Genomic DNA, 15,299 nt, shown 5'->3' with positions numbered 1-15,299 from the left:
AGAGAGAGAGAGAGAGAGAGAGAGAGAGAGAGAGAGAGAGAGAGAGAGACACACACACACACACAAAGGGGGAGAGACCGAGAGAGAGAGACGCTGCACAGTTACCACCTTTGCTATTGAATTCATGTATCGGACATCGGAGTGCATCTGGGAAAATTAACAAGCAGTGAAATTCACAACTAATCTTGGAGGAACTGTTGGCTAAAGTTCACAGCACAGAATCAGATAAGTTAATTGTTTTAAGTCTGTCCAAGAGTAAAGCTGTATTAGTGAGTACAGTGGGTTCTTTCTTGATTATATGTTTTTGGAGAGAAGTCTCTTTATTAAACTTAAAATATAGGCCATAACTATTAATTTAACCTGGGGCAGTGTTTGTAGAGGAATAAGACGGTGTTATTTTCTGGGTCTGTAGATTGCGAAGGAGCAAAAAATGGCCTTTGCAGTCATATGTACTTCTTGTCAGATGTGGGAGGTTAAAGAGAGTTTAAGGGTTACTGCAGATTATATCTGCCATAAATGCTGCTGGATGTGACCTAAAGTGCAACTTTTTCACGCAGAGGATGGTGAGTGTATGGAATGAGCTGCCAGAGGAAGTGGAGGAGGCTGGTACAATTGCAACATTTAAGAGGCATTTGGATGGATAGATGAATAGGAAGAGTTTGGAGGGATATGGCAGTTGGACTACATTGGGTTGGGATATATGCTCGGCATGAACAGGTTGGACCGAAGGGTCTGTTTCCATGCTGTACATCTCTATGACTCTATGATACCTGTGGGCTTTTGGACACAACCTCTTCCCAATCTCTCACCATTTGAAAAAGAATACTTTGGATCACTGTTCTTAAAGTAGATAAACTTCAACCTGTGTTGCTGTCTGCCACTTGCTCAGCATGTCTTTTTAAAAAAAAACCTTGAAGCCTTTGTGTGCACTATTTTTCCTGCACTTTTACTGGTTTTGAATGAGTCGTAGCAAGTCATAAATAACAATACGCGCATTCTACACTGTTTCCCTTGTTTCAAATCCACTTGTCACCAACATCCCATTTAGCACATCAAACTCTGAAATAAACAAAAACCTCTGGTAGCTGCTCCTAAACCCCAACTGACGTTATAGCAGAACTACAATTAAAATCAAAAGGAAGAAGAAATAACAGTTGCAATTTAGTTAATTAACTTCAGAATGACAAGTTAACAAAGCCACAATTTGAGTAGCAAAACCAGTAAACAGTTAAAGTTTAATGACATTGCATCAAGTGCTTTTCTTGGAAAGTAAAGTATAATGCTCAATTCCCATAAACCAATAAAAAAAAACAAGTTGCTCAGCTTGCCATCAGTTATCGTTCAAAGTACCAGAGATTTGGATGCTCACTTATATATAGTTACTAGAAAACTTGAATTGATCCAAAAGGTTAACTAGAGGAACACAACATCATCGTTTGATATTGGAAACAGAAACAGATAGTTTTTCACTAACGGAATGGGCAGTAATCAGAGGACATAGAATCAAGCACATGACCAAATGAATCAGAGAGGAAGTCTTATCGGTTCCATACAACAAATTCTGTTATGGAACGGGTCACTTGAAAGAATGGCACAGGTGTGCATGTGCACATGTGTGTGGGGGGAGGAGAGAGCATGCACACACAAGAGACAGAAAAAGAGAGGGGCAGAGTCGGGGGGGGGGGGGTGGAGAAAGACAGATTGAGTGAGAGAGAAAGAAGGAACAGACAAATGCTAAACGGAAAAATATTGCAGGAAAATTGCGGTAATTAAAGCAACTTGCGCCAGCAGTTGAAATTTTGACTTGAATACCACTTTAAAACTCCGTACAGGCAAGACGAGTCAAATGGGCTCACTCTACAATGCAGGATACTATATATAGATGATTGGCAAAGAAACCTCATTGCTGAAAATGTGTTGCTGGAAAAGTGCAGCAGGTCAGGCAGCGTCCAAGGAACATGAGAATCGACGTTTCGAGCATAAGAAGGGCTTATGCCCGAAACGTTGATTCTCCTGTTCCTTGGATTCTGCCTGACTTGCTGTGCTTTTCCAGCAACACATTTTCAGCTCTGATCTCCAGCATCTGCAGTCCTCACTTTCTCCTCAAAGAAACCTCATTACCATTTATTTCTGATTTGCTGTATATCCTTGCAAAAGAATTCTATACAGTTCTGTAATGTGATCTTATTGGTGGTCTTTCAAACACCAAACTGATTAAATAGTAATTAATCTCCTTTGCTGTTTTGCTGTGTTAGACGGTATGTCATATTTGCCTACATAAATGGCTACCATTTAAAAGCAACTTTTTGTCTGTGAATCTCAGATTTTCTGAAGATGAGCAAAGAACATATCTATAGCAGTTTACTAGAACAGCAGTATTCATTTAAGTTGAATTTTCCAGTAGAATTATAAACTGGAGTAAAAACTGTACCACTTTGCAACTTAATATGTCCTTTACAATCAACACAAAATAGTCTTCCAAACAATTCAATCCAATAATCGAAATAGATGACTGGTTCCTTTCTCTCTCTTCACATGTGGCCATCTTCCCTGGGTCATATCATAAACTACACTTCTAATTTTACTTGTCATGCTTATATTAGTTGTTTGGTAATGAAGAACTTGATTATTGCTATAAAGAGATTTTGTCAAAGCTTTTTTGTTTTGCACTCGTCAGGACAATTCACAAGAAAAAGGAACATCAATGTTTATATTGTATGAGAGGAGTGTGTTGACTGTATTAATATATAGATTCCAGTACAAGAAGTGCACCGTACCATGAGCCAGATTTACAGGTCTAAATTGGTAGTCAGCGTAATTGCTTTACATTCAGGATTATCCAGTAAATGTTATCCAATTGCAAAAATCACTGATAGCTCAACACTCAAGTTCTGCAAACGGGGACTGGTTGGGTATGCTCAGTACCTTACTCATTAGTATGAACTGTTGAGATATATTAATTGATTCAATCCACCAGTTTTATTTTTGACATACAGCCTACATACCTAGCATCACACTAGAAATGATATTCACATACTCCACCACACGTTTGTGGGATTGGCTGAATGTCTTTTTGTTTTCAAGTCAGCATCCTGGTCGTAGAATACACTACTCATGTTGCTACAAAGTTGCAACATGGAACAGCGAGCATCACCAGTAGCTCAGCCTTTCATATATCTTGCCCTTCGAGAGCAATCTGAGACAGACTAGACACGTGGACAAAAAGCATGTGCACACACTGCATAGTTTCAACAAAATAGGCTCATTTCTTAGGAAAAGTTTGACCAGAGTCAACCTGCCTGGTTTAAAATATAAACAAAGCTTGGCAATTAATTAGAAGTCATCATTAGTAGGTGCATTTCCAGGGTAATGCTTCAGACTGTTGAATGGACTCTGTTAAACAGCTCTCTTCTTCCATACTGGGAACATTAATTTCCTTTTACACTGGTATTTTTGGCAAATTGACCTGATCAATTCAAGATGAAAAGCTCTCTCAAAAATATATTTTGTCTTACAATATTCATCTTTATGAGTGCTCAGGTCTCAATTTTCTTTTTCTGAAGCAGCATGACAAGTTTTGTAGACTTGATAAACATGTCAACAGTCATATACATCAAAGCTAATCAGAGTATTGACATTAATACCTATACTTGTACAGAAACAAATTTAAAAAAGGATTGAAAACAAATTTTGAAATCAAGGTACATGAGCAAACAAACTGTTTAAATCAAGCATAAACGTTTAACGTCAGGGCCCAGAAGCAATAGCGCCAAATCTAGCAGCACAATTTAGGAGCCTCACTGATAAGGTGACATACAAGGTAAAAGTACATATTATCAACCATGAAGCAAAAAATGTGTTTTAAAATGGAAAGGTCGCTTCAAATTAGAAGAGGCAACATTAAAAAATTTGAAGCAAAAGACTTGAAAAAGGTAGATTTAAAAAGGTGACTCCTCCTTGTATGTATACTTTCTGCAGCATGCTCTGAAAAAGACTAATGACCTTTAGCTAAAAATAATTATCCATTGAAAACAGCATTCCCTATAAAAATCACTAAGTGTTATAAACTGTCAAACATAGAAAACAGCTTGTGGTCATTCAGATCTTTGAGACTGCTCATTCAATACAATTGCTGCTGATCATGAAGCTTAGTACCCTGTTTCCACTTCCTCCTCATATCAAATAACCCCTTTAGTCCTAAGACTTATATCTCACTCCTCCTTGAAATGTGGGGGCATTCTTAAGGAGGTATTCAGGAAGGCAAAGAGAGCATATGAGGCAGCCTTGGCAGAAAAAGTTAAAGATAACCTAAAAAGATTCTCCAAATACACTAAGACCAAGAGAGCAACTAGAGCATGAGTAGGACTGCTTAAAGATCAACAAGATGTCTTTGGGTTGAACCTCAGGAAATGGGAGAGATCTTAAATGAATATCTTGTGTCAGTTTCTTTCAACAGTAAAAATAAAAGCTAGAGAACTCAGGGAAATGAATATTGATATACTGAAAACAGTTCACATAACAAAAAGGAGGAAAGGTTGGAGGTCTTAGAAAACATAGGTAGATAAATCTCCAGAACCCAAATCAAATGAATCCCTGGACGTTGTGGGAAGTTGAGGAAATTGCAGGGCTCCTACCAGAGATGGTTGTGTCATTTTGAGTTTGACAGTGTGTATTGAGTGAGTTAAATGGGAGGCAGTGGCCTACAAGCATTTTCATTAGACTATTAACCCAGAGACCCAGGTAATGTTCTTTTTCACTGGAGCAGAGGTGGTTACCTTATTAAGGTTTATAAAAATCATGAAGAACATTGCTGAGGTATATGACAAGGGTCTTTTCCCTAGGGTGAAGGAAGTTCAAAACTAAAGTCATATTTTTAAGGTATGGAGAAAGATTTAAAAAGGACTTTTTTTTAAAAAGTGCTGTTCATGTGTGGAATGAACTGCCAGAAATAGTAGTGACACAGGTACAGTTATAACATTTAAAGATATTGGATAAATTCATGAATTGGCACTGTTTGGAGGGATGTGGGCCAAACGCAGACAGGTGGGACTAGCTTAGTTTGGGAACAAGGTTCGTGTGGACCAACATTTCAATGACAGTGCTTTGACCTTCACCTTGAACTGCTTTCTGGGCAATGAATTACACAGGCTCACCACTCTCTGGCTGAAGAAATTTCTCACCTCAGTCCCACCCCTGTGATCCCAGACTATGGACTCCCCAGTCATCAGGAATATCCTCCCTGTATTTACCCTGTATAGACCTGTCAGAATTTTATAGGTTTTCTTATGAGATCCTCCCCAGTTTGTCCTAAGTTCCAGAGAACAGAGGTAACCACTGCTGCCCATCATACTTCAGTACTGACATCCCAGGAATCAGAGTCGAGTGTATGGTGCTGGAAAAGCACTTCGGGTCAGGTAGCATCCGAAGTGCAGGAGAATCTATGTTTCGAACATAAGTCCTTCATCAGGATCAAGGTTCCTAATGAAGGGTTAATGCCCGAAACTCCTGCACATTTCCAGCGCCATACACTCAACGCTGATCTCCAGCATCTGCAGTCCTCACTTTCTCCTCCATCCCAGGAATCAGTCTGATCAACATTTATTGCACTCCCTCCATATATAGAACATTTTTCTTCAAAGAAGGGGGCCATAACTGCTCACTAAGGCCATGTACAAATGCAGCATGACATTCTTGCTCCTCTACTCAATTCCTCTTGCTATGAAGGCCAACATACTATTTGCCTTCCTCGTGGCCAACTGCACCTGCATGCTTACTTGCAGCCATGCATGTACAAGGGACCCAGGTCCCTTTCCTGATCAATTAGCATTCAGATAATCCACCTTCCCACTTTTGTTACCAACGTGAATACCCTCACAGTTAGCTACATTACACTTCATTGGCCATGCATTTGCTCACTCTTTCAACATTCAAACCAGTGAAGCATCTTTGTATCCTCCTCATAGTTCACCCTTTCACTCAGCTTTGTGTCACCTGCAAAATTGGAGATATTACACCTAGTTTCTTCATCTAAATCTTTAAATGCATCGTGACTAACTGAGGTCCAAACAAACTTTTTTTTATTTCAAAAATATACTTTATTCATAAATGATTTGATGGTCTGTACATTGGATCATGCCATACATATGTCCATATTTACAAACACAGATTCGACTTTATTCTTCCAAACAAACACCTTTGCAGTAACTCGTTCGTCAATGGCTGTTACTCAGAAAAAAGCCCATTTCAGTACACTGACCCAAATCACATACACTTTAATGACATGCTAATCTTTTATAGGGGAGTATATAAAAAGCCTTCTCAAACTCCAAGTAAATGGTATCCATTGGCTCCCCTTGCTTGACACTACAATTCATAATTCTCAAGAAATAGCAATACACTTGTCAAACACTATTTCCATTTCATAAACCTAAGCTCACTCTGTCCAATCCTGTCACTATTTTTCAAGCGCTCTGCTTAAAAATTAACTCTAGCATTTTTCCTATTACCAATGGCCAGGCTAACTGGCTTACATTCCCTATTTTCTCTCGACTAACTTTCCTTAAAAAATATTGTGGACTTATATTAGCTACCCTAACCCACAGGAACTGTGCCGAAGTCTATACATATTCAAGAGGGCAGTTAAGAGTCAATCACATTGTTGTCTGTTTAGAGTCCAGAGCAGATTAGGATGACAGTTTCCTGAAGGATGATTGTACCCAGATGGGCTTTTTCCCCAGTGAATGACAATTATTAGACTCTTCATTGCAAATTTTTATTGAGATCTGCCATGGCAAGATTCAAACCTAAATCCTCAGAACATTTCTAGGGCCTGTGGATTATTAGCTTAGCAATAATACCACTAGGCCATGCCTGCCCCGGATCCTGTGGAGTTTTCAGTCCTTAAACCCATCAATTTCCCCAATATAATTTCCATCAGCTCAACCCTCTCACTAGGCCTAGTGTTACCCAAAACGTTTGGGACAGGATTTGTATCCTCGTTGGTGAAGGCCAAACCAAAGTACGTATTTAAATCATTCTGCCATCTCTTTGTTACCCAATATACCCTTGTTTTTGACTATAAAGGGACCTACACTTGTATTCACTTAAGTGTCAAGTAATCATTAAAAGGTTTTGAGAATGCCAACATATACCTTTATGAAACGAAACAAAAGTTACTTCAGTTCATCTCTATCCCACTAAAATTACAAAGCAAGTTGCGTCCAGTTTGGAGCATTTAACTACAGCATTCACAAATCCACAGTTGTAAGGGGTATGCAAAACATGGGAAAGGTCAAATGATACAAAAATATTAAATAGGGAAGAACTTAGACTTTTTTCTGCAATGCTGTAACCAAATTAGACAGTAAACAATTTTTTTGTATAAGACAAAAAAAACTTATTCCATTGTTATACATACAAGTTCCGTGCAGTATGAGAAAATATATTTAATTGCATTTTTTTAAAACTCAATTTGGTGACTTAAATACTCAGCTATGCAAACTATTTCCATAGCCTTAAAACTGAATTTTAAATACTTTAACCAAACGAAAGCAAAATACACTTTGTTGAACACTTGTGGCAAAATTAAATATCTTCCAAAGAATTACTGCCTACCAACATTCTCCACTGTGGCACTAATGTTGCCAACAGAAGTGCATATCACTCCAAAGTCTGGAGGAATATTTTGTTTGTTGATCACCTGTACTCAGTGTTGAGATCTGATCTGACTACTGAAACCTGTTCAACCACCTGCCAATGCAATATATTGAATAGATGCAAAGAAAAAATGTACAAAACAAAAGTGCATAAAGTAGGGAAGGTTCTGGAATTCTTGTAAATTGTCTACTTAAACCAAATAAAATAAAATTGGGTTTTTCATACTACTTGGGTACAATGCATCCCCTGGGAGTACAAATTATCAGGGTGTGTTAGACTTTTCCATCTCTGATACCGGAGAAGATCCAAGAAAGAAGAAATAATTAGTCTCAAAATAGGGGGGAGAAATTTGTGATGCAAAGCATAAGGCAGCAATGAATTTTTTATGAACTCAAAAGTTAGGTACTAGAATGCACTTTACTAATGTGCATTGGCTCCTTGCAGTATTATACTGGTGTAGGACAACAGAATGCAGACAAACAAAAATCTACTTCAGAAAACATACTGTCTGAAGTGCTAACATTAATATACACCGTTAGTGATCAGACAGACCTGTGGTGTGTAGCTACACAGCATAAAATATAACTGTCAATATTCAAAGCCACAATTAAACTGAAAAACCTGTGCAAAAAAGGGTCAAAACCAACAAGTTGGCCAGCAAGTCAACAATATTGAAAATAACTGCACATAACCAAGACAACTCAAGAGTCATTGATTAGATGCCACCTAGTTTGTTTTAAAATTCCTCACATTATTGTAGGAAGCAAAATCAGAGGCATAGTTTTGAATTAGTGGGAAACAACAAGTTGTCCATATATTGCAGAGAACTCTGTGACAAATTTAAATTTTGCATATTTAAGACTACCGGTTTTCTTGGAGCATTTACTGAAATCATGCAAAATGAATCGAGACAATCAATTTTTTTTTAAAATCTTGCAAATTTATCACCAGGTCCCATAGCCAAGACTTTTCAATCATTCGTTTAGCTAAAAAGAAAATACTGGCTTGAACACAAGGTGAAATGCCTGTTCATCTTCACAACGTCCCAAAGGATGTGTAGCATTGACCTGATCCATCAGAACAAGGAACAACTGAAGTTTAAACATCTCAGTCGAGTATACAGCAAATATTGAGCCCAACTTTCTGAACTGTGGCAAAATCGCATAATGAAGAAAACTGCAAGAGAAATAAATTACTTGGAAACAACCTGAGACATGAGTTTGGTAGTACTTCCTTCGCTTTTTGTGATAAAAAATGTTTTTCCATGTTTATCAATAAATAACTTGCAATTTGAAAAGCGTTCAATTCAACCATAAAAATTAAACTGAGGACAGCTACAAAGTGATTGCTATCTTTATTTATTTTAATCCCGAATGGGTTGCACATCCTCCATTAACTAATACAATCCGTGGCCTATTGTTATCAGCCGTGTACTGTAAAGTTAGGAGGCGTTAAACATTGCACTAGCCCAAATAAGCCTCCGTCAGGTCAGCGTAAAACGCTTTTTTTCCATTATGTAAGGGAACACCATTTCGAGCCACTGAATGGGACAAAACTGTAGTAACGAAGCCCATAAAAGAGAAGCTATTTAATAAAGTCAACGAAAGAAGAGAAAATTTAAAATCCCTGCTCACAAATCCCTAGTTTCAATGAACTGGAAGCATATAATAAACGACAATCGCCACAGGGAACAACAGAATAGCATGTCCCTTACAGATTTTCCAAATGTACGTTTGCAAAAAAAAAGCGAGGCTTGCACACAAACACTGACGTGCCGCCCTGTGTACAGCACAGGGTCATCCACAACACAAACACCACTGTAAACGTTTTAACATTGGCAGAGCTCTTTTTTTTCGGTAGATTGGATAGATATAAAAAGATTTTTAAAGCATCATCAGGTATGTGCTGAATTTAAAATTGTGCACTGCAGCAACAAGAACCGGAGACAGTAAAAAAAAAATGCAGCCCAGACGCCTGTGAACATTAATGAAATCAGAGCTGCCCAAAGATTGACTGAGATGCTGATTTAGTAACCTTTTTAATCCCGTGCTTTCGCTCCCTGCTCTTGCTATGAATCCACTCCGCATCCGCCCAGGCTACAAAACAACGATGTCCATTTCATATTCCACCCGGTAATCCTCACTGGTTTGCTTCAGTGTTGTTTCCAATCCTTTCGGAGTTGCAAATAATATCCCAACCCGAATATTTTTTTTAATTCGCAGCCCGCACGTTAATGCGTCCTCAATTCTTTTCCGTCCTTTTCCAACTCATCGCACCAGAAGGGACACAGAGATGTCCTCCGGGTCCTAATGCTCCCGCTCCTAAGTGCGGTGCGAGTTACTCAAAACGTTCACTAACCTTTCTCTACGTCCGTCAACAAACCGTTGAAAAATGTTGCTCACAGATTGCAAGCAACACAAATTGCTTATTTCACAAAGGGGCATTTGCTCTGAGACACTTTCACCCTCCACCTCCAATCAACTTTATTTATTTCTGCATGTTCTCTCGCCAACCGCTCCCCAACAAAACAAAAACACTTTGCAGATTTCTCGACTCTCTCATGATGCTTTCGCTACTTCAAATTTTGGTGAGCAAAACGGTTTCCAGCTGGGTACAAATGCATTAATACAGTACTGATAAAATACCCCATTCGAACACACAATCGGACCATTCCCTATTTTCTTGCGCTATTACTATATGCTAACTCAAGGACCTTTGAATCATTCTCCCAGTCCATAATTCAAAACAAGCTCATGTTGCCACTACATTCTAACATTGAAAGGCTAGTTTTTGCATCTGTATGATATAGATGGCCACATACCACTTTAGAATGGCTTTGCATTCTTAACTATCGCTTATACCATCACAATTGTTACAAAATAGCATTTTGTTCTTCACTCAGATCGCCCCATTTTTCAAACTAGCTCCTTGCCCAAGATCAAAAGTCAAAATAGTTCAATCACTGATTCACATTCCTGTAAACATACCTTAATTTTACTTGCAAGAAACATTTTGGCCATAACAGATGATTCATGCTCTAGGTATAAAACAAAAGCTTCTAAATTTGGCATAAAAACAAAATAAACCTCCAAAAGTTGGGATCTCTGACATTGGTCTGCCACACACACAGCAGCATAGTTATTATTCAATGACTATGCTACTACATCCTCATTTGTGCACTTCACCCTGACAACACTAGCAATCTGCCACAAAAGGAAAACAAGAATGAAAAAGCATTTTGTGTATTTTGTACACAACAACAGATGGCTGGGGATGAATTACGGACATGTGGATGGTCAGCCTTTGGTTTTGAATTGCATGCATACTCAAGGCGTCAGCACTCATGCAAATAAGCCCCAAACCAACTCTTGTCCTGGCTAGCACTTCTGCTACACAAGATATAACAGACTATAGCCGGAAATTTTAGGAATAAAAAAATTCACAATAGCTGTTATCGAGCCTTGCAGTGTGGAAGCTGGATATCTTGTACTCTATGCATTAGAAAAATGTGTAAAACAAAGGATTACTTTATAGTGTACTTTTCACATTTAAAGGACATTTTCCCAAAACTAATGAGCAAATTATTTAAAAAGTCACCATAACAATCTAGTAAAACAAAGCAAACAATTTAGCACGGAAACTGAGACTTGGAAAATAATTTCTTAAAGTAAAAATGATCAATAAGTCTTCCAAATCATCACTGGGGACAGAGAAAGACTGCCAATAATTAACATGCAGTAAATATCAAACTTACTGGAATTCTTCAGCTAGAATAGATCTCTCAATTTCTCGAAGTCCCCAAATTTCCCATACACCTACTGCTGGACCTTATGGAAGAGGACAAAAGTAAGAAGCATTGCTGCAAACTTACAAGACATTGGAGAGACTGCACCCACAGTATTGCATACAATTTTGTCCTTCTTACTACAGGATGGATAAAGTTTCACTGAAAAGGTGTTCATAGAAGGATCACTAGGCTGATTTCTTAATAAGAAACTTTTTTTGTGGTAAAGTTCAGCCCTTCTGCCACTGATACATTGTGATGGCAGTGTACACCATCTACATGATGCACTGCAACAACTCTCCTGAAAATCACTATCGGAGTATCCACACCACATGTACTACTCAAGACGGCAGCTCATCACAATCTTCTCAATGGCAAGCAGGAAAGGGTAAGAAATGATGGCCGAGCCAATGGCATCAAAATTCCAATGAAGTACTTTTAAACTTTAATCATTATTGCAACACCTAGACATTAGTGGTGACAATTTCAACCTTTGCAAAGTGCTACATAACTGAAGGAAAAACTTGTGCTACCTCATCAGTAGCCAATAAAGGTGACCATCTACTACAACTATTAGATACTGTAGACTGACCTATTGAAATTTTTGACAGATAAAACTCAGAATTCATCACATTATACCTAATGAAAATTACTAATCACAGATGCAAACAGTTATCTGACCAGATTCACTGTTTTATAAATTGCCACATTCTGACCTGGAGTGAAAAAATGTTTTAAATCAGATGCACCCTAAACAGAGAAACAAAAAAATGCATTTAAAATATCAAACTATCAGCACATTAAGTGTAAGCTGTTGAGAATCACAGCAAAGCCTCAGCTTGGATGGAAAATGGCCTTTGAAAACAAATTTTGCATGGTAAGTGAAAGTACTGAGTGTTGACCCAGTTGGACCTATTTGTTTTGTATTGACATAAATGACATGTGAAATAACTCCAAAGGTCACTATTCCATCACTAAGTCCCATCGCCTTTATTTACATGTGCATAGTACTTGACACTGGTCTGGCATCCTCCGCGCAGCTCTCAGGGAACAGAATTTCAGAGACTCCTATTTACAGACGTTTTCTAATCAACCTTTTCAGAGATGCTATTACATACCTCTCGAGCAGATAGATCTTGCTAACTCAGAGGTAGGGACACTGCTACTACACCACAAGAGCCCCACATTTTTTTTATTTCCACCAGGAAGAAAAGAAACACCCAACTGGCCAGTGACAAGCAGTGCCCTTCACATCAAAGGCCCCCACTCCTGTCAGCCAGGGCTCCCTGACTGGATCAAGTTAATAGCTGCAGGGAACCCATTCTATGAAGTTCACCTGCCCGACCATGTTACAATCACGACAACTTGGACCCATGGATACTCAGTCCCATACAGACGAATATGAGACCGCAAACCAGAATAGACAAAGAACTAGAGATTTTTTTTAAACACTAACATGTTCTCAAGGATGGAGCTGTCTGTCCAACGACATCATGCAGCTGTTGAATTGCACATCACTATTCAACAAATGTGGGAAGGCTGTAGAACCTTGATCTAATCTGCTGGTTGTAGGATTGCCACACACACCTGGCATTGCTTCTATCATGCAAGGTTGGCCAGGTGAACCTCATAGAATGAGTTCCCTGCAGCTAACAACTTGGTCCAATCAGGGAGCTGACAGAAAGAGTGGGCATCTTATGGTGTAGTAGTAGTAACCCTACCTCTGAGTCAGCAAGAACTATATTCAAATCCTACCTGCTCAAGAAGGATGTAATAGCATCTCTGAAAAGGTTGATTAGAAAACATCTGTAAATAGGAGTATCTGAAGTTCTGTTCCCTGAGTGCTACGCAAAGAATGTCGGCTCTCCCCTACACAATTCATTGAACTAGGGCTGGTTGATAATATGGGACAATGAGATAAGATCTCCGAATTAAAACATTTAAAATCAATTACTTTAATAGTGACACTGAATTGCTATTGTTCTCACTGTCTGTTAAATTCTACAGCTTCTACCTACAATTACTCAAAGACGAGCTTGGTAAGAAAGGGGGAATTGCCTTTTTGCAACTAAAACAAATTGGGAATATTGGAAAGGTCCTCGATTTGACAGGTCAGACGCAGTTATTATGAAGAAGTGGAATAGTTTGCAGTGGAGGATAGGGATGGAAGTGTGGGGTGAAGGAAAAGAAAAGGGGAAGTGGGGAAGAGAAAGAAAGAAATATGCCCACTATGCAATAACCACATTTAAGGTTGGTGCTATTCAGCTTCCATCATAATTAATGATACAGGTCCCATTCCTCCAAAACTAAGTCATCAATAATTAAATTGGTGAGATGGAGAAGTTAATCACACTATCAACTATAGTGCTCATTTCAGACCGTTTCACCAAACAGAGGATGTTAATATAAAGAAAATTACAAGTCTAACAAACATTGATAAAATTATGCTGCATGAATGATTTGAACAGTTTGCCTCATTGTCGATGGGAAAAGGTTTTCCATTTGCATTTGTATAGCACTTAATCCCAAGATACTTCAGAAGACCATATTAAAAGAAACCATGATACCAAACCACATATGGCAATCTTTGATCAGATAATCGAAGGTTTGTTCAAATAAGTTGGTTTTAAGAGAAGGAAAACAGACCAATGCAGAATGAAATCCCAGAGTTTAGAATCCTCTCTCTCTGAACTTGTGGCATTCCATTATACACTTTTCACTCCACTTAGGTAAAAGTGACAAATCTTAAATAAATCTAAATGACAAGGGCCAGTGCTCTAAATGTTGGTGAACTTACCTCTACTTTGCAAAAGCAGGAGAAAATCAAGCTCTTGCTTCTAGTACTGTCATTGACTTTATCTACTCTAATAATCTCTCCTCTACAGCTTCCTACCACATAGCAGCTTAATCCCACTAAACCCATTGCTAGCCACTAATAGTCCCCATGAGCAGTTTTTCATTTTCCTAGGCTGACCATTATCTATTCCTTTGTAAATCCAACTTTCTCGTCTCTTTGGGCACTATCATTTACTCTTACCCCCTCCCCTCACCCTATCTTCTGAATGAAAACTAACATCTTCCTAGCGACCATCAGTTCTGAAGGGTCACTTGACCAGAAGCATTTACTTTGATTTCTGTCTACAGATGCTGCTAGACCTGAGATTTTCCAAATTCTGTTTTTATCCCATATCACTAACGTCTACCTTCTTCCCAAAATCCACGAACAGTACTGCTCTAGTAGACCTATTGTTTCAGCTGTTACTACTTGTGAACTGAAAGTCATACAACACAAAAGCAGATTCATCAGTCCAACTTGTATGCATGGACCAGACATCCCAATGTGACAGAATCCTATTTGCCAGCATTTAGCCAATGTCCCTCTAAATTTTTCCTATTCATATACCCATCCAGATGCCTTTTAAAAAGTGTTATAATTGTATCTACCTCCACTACTGCATCCGGCAGCTCATTCCATAAATGCACCATCCACTGCATGAAAAAAATTACTCAAGTCCTTTTTATATCTTTCCCTTCTCCTCTTAAACCTCTGCCCTCTAGTTTTGAATTCTCCTACCCTAGGAAAAAAGACTGTGGCTATTCACCCTATCCATACCCTTATGATTTTATAAACCTCTCTAACGTCACCCCTCAGCCTCTGACACTCCAGGGAATAAAGTCCCAGCCTATTCAGCCTCTCTCTATAAACTCAACCATCCAGTTCCAGCAAGATCCTTGAAAGTCTTTTCTCCTCTGACACCCTTCCTATAGAAGGGTGACCAAAATTGTATGCAGTATTTCAAAAGTGATCTCACTGATGTCCTGTACAGGCCCATAACATTGAGTGTAGGAGTTTGGATAT

General features: G+C 38.6%; 1 protein-coding gene across 7 annotated transcripts in view; it reads right to left on the bottom strand.

Annotated features, from left to right (window-relative positions):
• foxn3 (forkhead box N3) overlaps nucleotides 1-15,299 on the bottom strand; it is a 469,004-nt gene that overhangs the window by 430,750 nt on the left and 22,955 nt on the right. For 2 of the 7 annotated variants that reach the window (XM_072568098.1, XM_072568108.1), the window contains exon 1: nucleotides 9,691-9,947. The exons of 2 other annotated variants lie outside the window; for them this stretch is intronic. The gene's annotated coding sequence lies outside the window, so the exon portion shown is untranslated. Of the gene's footprint in view, nucleotides 1-9,690; nucleotides 9,948-10,014; nucleotides 10,034-10,643; nucleotides 10,663-11,410; nucleotides 11,484-15,299 lie in introns of those variants that run through there. 3 more of the 7 variants (XM_072568100.1, XM_072568104.1, XM_072568105.1) reach the window with 3 other exon arrangements.

This window comes from Chiloscyllium punctatum, chromosome 4, assembly GCF_047496795.1.
Source record: "Chiloscyllium punctatum isolate Juve2018m chromosome 4, sChiPun1.3, whole genome shotgun sequence".
Classification (NCBI taxonomy): domain Eukaryota; kingdom Metazoa; phylum Chordata; class Chondrichthyes; order Orectolobiformes; family Hemiscylliidae; genus Chiloscyllium; species Chiloscyllium punctatum.
The sequence above is the reverse complement of the archived record's forward strand: the minus strand, read 5'-3'. Positions and strand labels throughout refer to the sequence as shown.